This window comes from Arachis duranensis, chromosome 3 (assembly GCF_000817695.3).
Source record: "Arachis duranensis cultivar V14167 chromosome 3, aradu.V14167.gnm2.J7QH, whole genome shotgun sequence".
Classification (NCBI taxonomy): domain Eukaryota; kingdom Viridiplantae; phylum Streptophyta; class Magnoliopsida; order Fabales; family Fabaceae; genus Arachis; species Arachis duranensis.
Window position 1 is genome coordinate 66367587 of NC_029774.3, and position 5758 is coordinate 66373344.

Below are 5758 nucleotides of genomic sequence, written 5' to 3' on the forward strand. Positions count from 1 at the left end.
GCTGATGAACTTCCATTTCTTTTCCCAACATAATGTAATGGATCATTACTGCTCTTTTGATGGTGACTTCAGAGCGGTTGCTAGTGGGCAGTATAAAACGCCCAATTAAGTCTAACCAGCCTCTGGCGACTGGTTTGAGATCTCCTCTCTTGAGTTGGTCTGGGACACCCTTTGTGTTGTTTGTCCACTTGGTTCCAGGTAGGCATATGTCCTCTAGAATTTTGTCCAAGCTTTTATTTGTTCTCATCATTCTCCTATTAAAAGAGTCTGGGTCATCTTGCAATTGAGGCAGCTTGAAGATCTCTCTTATTTTGTCAGGGTAGAGGTGAACAATCTTCCCTCTGACCAGAGTTCGAAAGTCATAGAAGGCAGTTCCAGCTATTCTCTACCTGTCTATTTGCCACATATTAGAGTAGAATTCCTGAACCATGTTTCTTCCCACCTTTGTTTCAGGATTAGCTAGGATTTCCGAGCTCCTGTTTCGAATTTTCTCTTGGATCTCTGGATATTCGTCTTCTTTCATATCGAATTTAACTTCCGGGATCACTGACCTTAGACCCATTATTTTGTAGTAATGGTCTGAATTTTCTTTGGTTAAGAACTTCCCTTGATTCCAAAGTGGTTTTGGAATATTCTCTTTCTTGCCTCTTGGAGTGGTTTGTTTTCCCTTAGGAGCCATGATCTTAGTGGGTATTGGCTTAGTGATCACGGATAAACACACCAAACTTTGATGTTTGCTTGTCCTCAAGCAAAAGAAAGGGAAGGAGAAGGATAGAGAGAGAGCCAAGTTCGAATTGTGGAGGAGAGGAGGGGGGCCGAACGCAGATTTAAAGGGAAGGGGTGGGTTTTCGAAATTTTTTGAAGAAGATAGGATAGAAGATAAGATTTATAAAAGATAATTATGATAGGAAAAAGATAAATCTGAATTTTGAAAAGAATATATGATGAGTTTAAAAAGATTTGAGAAGAATTTAAAAAGATTTGAAAAGAATTCAAAAAGATAAATGAGTTTTGTTTGAAAAGATATTGAAGAAAAATTAAGAAATATGTTTAGGATTATAATTTTTCGAAATTGAAGTTGAAAGATGAGAGTTTGTAACATGTTTATGCAAGAAATTATGAACTGAAACATGAAAAATGGAAAAATTTTAAAGTGAAGACGAAGTTACCTTCTCCCCACAATCCTGGCGTTAAACACCTAACTGCTGCATGTTTTGGGCGTTTAACGCCCATCTGTAGCTTCTCATGGGTGTTTAACGCCCAACTGTAGCTTCTGGCTAGCGTTAAACGCCAGAAAATCCTTTATCACTGGGCATTTTTCTGAACGTCTAGGATGTTGCAAATATGGCATTAAACGCCCAGAATGGTATCCATTCTGGTGTTTGACGCCCAAATGGCTATCCCTATTGGCGTTAAATGCCCAGTAGATGCTTCTTTTGGGCGTTTAACGCCCAAAATAGCTTTTACTGGCGTTTTTGCACCAGTGAGCTTCTTTTTGCTGTTTTATCCTCTGAATCCTTCTATAACTCTGTGAACTCATGCAATTGCTACTTTACCTTGAAGATAATTAATATGAACCCGTGAAATTATCATTTAATTAACAAATAAGCTTTGTTAATGGCTGGGTTGCCTCCTAGCAAGCGCTTCTTTATGGTCTTTAGCTGGACTATTACTGAGCTTTAATCAAGTCTCAGTTTTGAGCATTCTTGCTCAAAATTGCTTTCAAGATAATGTTTGACCCTCTGTCCATTAACAATGAATTCTTTGTTAGAGTCATTACCTTGAAGCTCTACATATCCATATGGTGACACACCTGTAATCACGTATGGTCCTCTCCACCGGGATTTTAATTTTTCGGGGAATAATCTGAGCCTAGAGTTAAACAACAGAACTTTCTGTCCTGGCTCAAAGACTCTGGATGACAACTTCTTATCATGCCATCGTTTTGCTTTCTCTTTGTAAATTTTTGCATTTTCGAAAGCATTGAGTCTGAATTCCTCTAGCTCATTTAACTGGAGCAATCGTTTTTCTCCAACTAACTTGCATCGAGGTTTAGGAATCTGGTTGCCCAGTAGACCTTGTGTTCCAGTTCCACTGGCAAGTGACAGGCTTTTCCATACACAAGCTGGTATGAAGAGGTCCCTATAGGAGTCTTGAATGCTGTTCTGTATGCCCACAGGGCATCATCCAAGCTTCTTGCCCAATCCCTTCTACGGTTAATCACAGTCCATTCCAGGATTCTTTTAAGTTCTCTATTAGAGACTTCAGCTTGCCATTTGTCTGTGGATGATATGGAGTTGCCACCCTATGGCTAACTCCATATCGAACCATAGCAGAGTAAAGCTGTTTATTGCAGAAATGAGCGCCCCCATCACTAATTAGTACTCTAGGGACACCAAATCTGCTAAAGATATGTTTCTGGAGGAATTTTAGCACTCTCTTAGTATCATTAGTAGGTGTTGCAATAGCCTCCACCCATTTGGATACATAATCCACTGCCACCAGAATATAAGTGTTTGAGTTTGATGGTGGGAAAGGCCCTATGAAGTCAATACCCCATACATCAAATAACTCAATCTCCAAGATCCCTTGTTGAGGCATGGCATAACCGTGAGGCAGATTGCCAGATCTTTGGCAACTGTCACAATTACGTACAAACTCTCGGAGTCTTTATAGAGAGTAGGCCAGTAGAAGCCACATTGGAGGACTCTTGTGGCTGTTCGCTCACTTCTAAAATGTCCTCCATACTGTGATCCATGGCAATGCCAGAGGATCTTCTGTGCTTCTTCTTTAGGCACACATCTACAAATTATTCCGTCTGCACATCTCTTAAAGAGATATGGTTCATCCCACAGATAGTACTTTGCATCTGAGATCAATTTCTTTGATTGCTGCCTACTATTCTCTTTGGGTATGAATCTCACAGCCTTGTAGTTTGCAATGTCTGCAAACTATGGTACTTCCTGGATGGCAAAGAGTTGCTCATCCGGAAAGGTTTCAGTGATCTCAGTAAGAAGAAGGGACGCCCCTTCTACTGGTTCTATTCGGGACACGTGATCTACAACTTGGTTCTCTGTCCCTTTCCTATATCTTATTTCTATATCAAACACTTGTAGAAGCAACACCCATCTTATGAGTCTGGGTTTTGAATCTTGCTTTGTGAGTAGATATTTAAGAGTAGCATGGTCAGTGTACACAATCACTTTTGATCCTACTAAATAAGATCTGAACTTGTCAATGGCAGAAACCACTGCAAGTAACTCTTTTTCTGTGGTTGTGTAGTTCTTCTGTGCATCATTTAAAACACGACTGGCATAATAAATGACGTGCAGAAGCTTGTCATGCCTTTGTCCCAACACTGCACCAATGGCATGGTCACTGGCATCACACATTAGTTCAATTGGTAATGTCCAGTCTGGTGCAGAGATGACTGGTGCTGTGACCAGCTTAGCTTTCAGAGTCTCAAACGCCTACAAACACTCCTTATCAAAGATAAATGGCATGTCAGCAGCTAGCAGATTACTCAGAGGTTTTGCAATTTTTGAAAAATCTTTTATAAACCTCATATAGAATCCTGCATGCCCTAGAAAGCTTCTGATTGCTTTAATATTGGTAGGTGGTGGTAATTTTTCAACTACCTCCACCTTAGCTTGATCCACCTCTATTCCTTTGTTCGAAATTTTATGCCCAAGGACGATTCCTTCAGTCACCATAAAGTGACATTTTTCCTAGTTTAAAACCAGGTTAGTCTCTTGACACCTTTTCAAAATAAGTGCTAGATGGTCAAGACAAGAGCTGAATGAGTCTCCAAATATTGAGAAGTTGTCCATGAAGACTTCCAGAAACTTTTCCACCATATCAGAGAAAATAGAGAGCATGCACCTTTGAGAGGTTACAGGTGCATTACACAGACCAAGTGGCATCCTTTTGTAAGCAAACACTCCATATGGACATGTGAATGTTGTTTTCTCTTGATCCTGGGGATCTACTGCAATCTGGTTGTAACCTAAAGAGCCATCCAGAAAGCAGTAGTAATTATGACCTGCTAGTCTTTCTAGCATCTGGTCTATAAATGGTAAAGAAAAATGATTCTTTCTGGTGGCTGTATTGGGTCTTCTGTAGTCAATACACAAGTGCCAACCTGTAACTGTTCTTGTAGGAACCAGTTCATTCTTTTCATTATGAACCACTGTCATGCCTCCCTTCTTGGGGACAACTTGGATAGGGCTCACCCAGGGGCTATCAGAAATAGGATAAATAATCCCAGCCTCTAGTAATTTAGTGACCTCCTTTTGCAACACCTCTTTCATACCCAGATTCAGCCGCCTTTATGGTTGAACCACTATCTAAGCATCATCCTCCAATAGAATCTTGTGCATGCATCTGGCTGGGCTAATGCCCTTAAGATCATTGATGGACCACCCAAGAGCTGTCTTGTGTGTCCTTAGCACTTGAATTAGTGCTTCCTCTTCCTGTGGCTCTAAGGCAGAGCTTATGATTACAGGAAAAGTGTCACCTTCTCCCAGAAATGCATATTTCAGGGATGGTGGCAATGGTTTGAGCTCGGGTTTAGGAGGTTTCTCCTCTTTCTTGAGGGGTTTTAAGAGGTTCTATTATTCTCTCTAATTCCTCCAGATCAGGCTGAACATCTTTAAAGATATTTTCTAGCTTTGACTCGAGACTCTCAGCCATATTGATCTCCTCTACCAGGGAGTCAATAACATCAATGCTCATGCAGTCATTTGATGTGTCTGGATCCTTCATTCCTTCAACAACATTCAGCCTGAACTCATCCTCATTGACTCTCAGGATCACTTCCCTTTTTCGACATCAATGAGGGTTCGTCCAGTTGCTAGGAAAGGTCTTCCTAGGATGAGAGTTGCATTCTTGTGCTCCTCCATCTCCAGCACTATAAAATCAGTGGGGAATGTAAATGGCCCAACTGTGACAATCACATCCTCAATCATGCCTGATGGGTATTTAATGGAGCCATCAGCAAGTTGAAGATAGGTCTTGGTTGGTTTGATTTCTTCTGGCAAGCCAAGCTTTCTGATAGTGGATGCAGGTACTAGGTTGATACTTGCCCCAAGATCACATAGAGCTATCTTGGTACAAGTGCCCTCTAATGTGCATGGTATCATAAAGCTTCCAGGATCCTTAAGCTTCTCTGGTAAGCTTTTCAGAATGACTGCACTGCATTCTTCAGTGAGGTAAACTTTTTCAGTTTCTCTCCAATCCTTCTTATGACTTAAGATCTCTTTCATGAACTTAGCATAAGAGGGTATTTGCTCAAGTGCCTCTGCTAATGGAATCTTTATTTCAAGAGTCCTGAGATAGTCTGCAAAGTGGGCAAGTTGCTTATTCTATTCTGCTTGGTGGAGTTTCTGATGATAAGGCATTTTGGCTTTGTATTCCTCAACCTTAGTTGCTGCAGGTTTATTTCCTACAGATGTGGTTGGAGAAGCCTTTATAGAGGGGTTGCTATCAGCACTTGTATGTGTCTGATCCCTCACTGGTGTTTGAATGGCAGGGTTGGAAGCTGGATTGGCGTTGGATGCCAACTCCTTACCTGTTTTTGGCGTTTGAACACCAGAACTGAGCTTCCCTTGGGCGTTTAACACCAACTCCTTGCCTGTTAGTGGCGTTTGAACGCAGAACTGAGCATGGGTTGGGCGTTTAACGCCATCTCACCACATTTTTCTGGCGTTTGAGCGCCAGAATTATTCCTCTCAGAGGGATTTTGGGTAGTAGTTTGTTC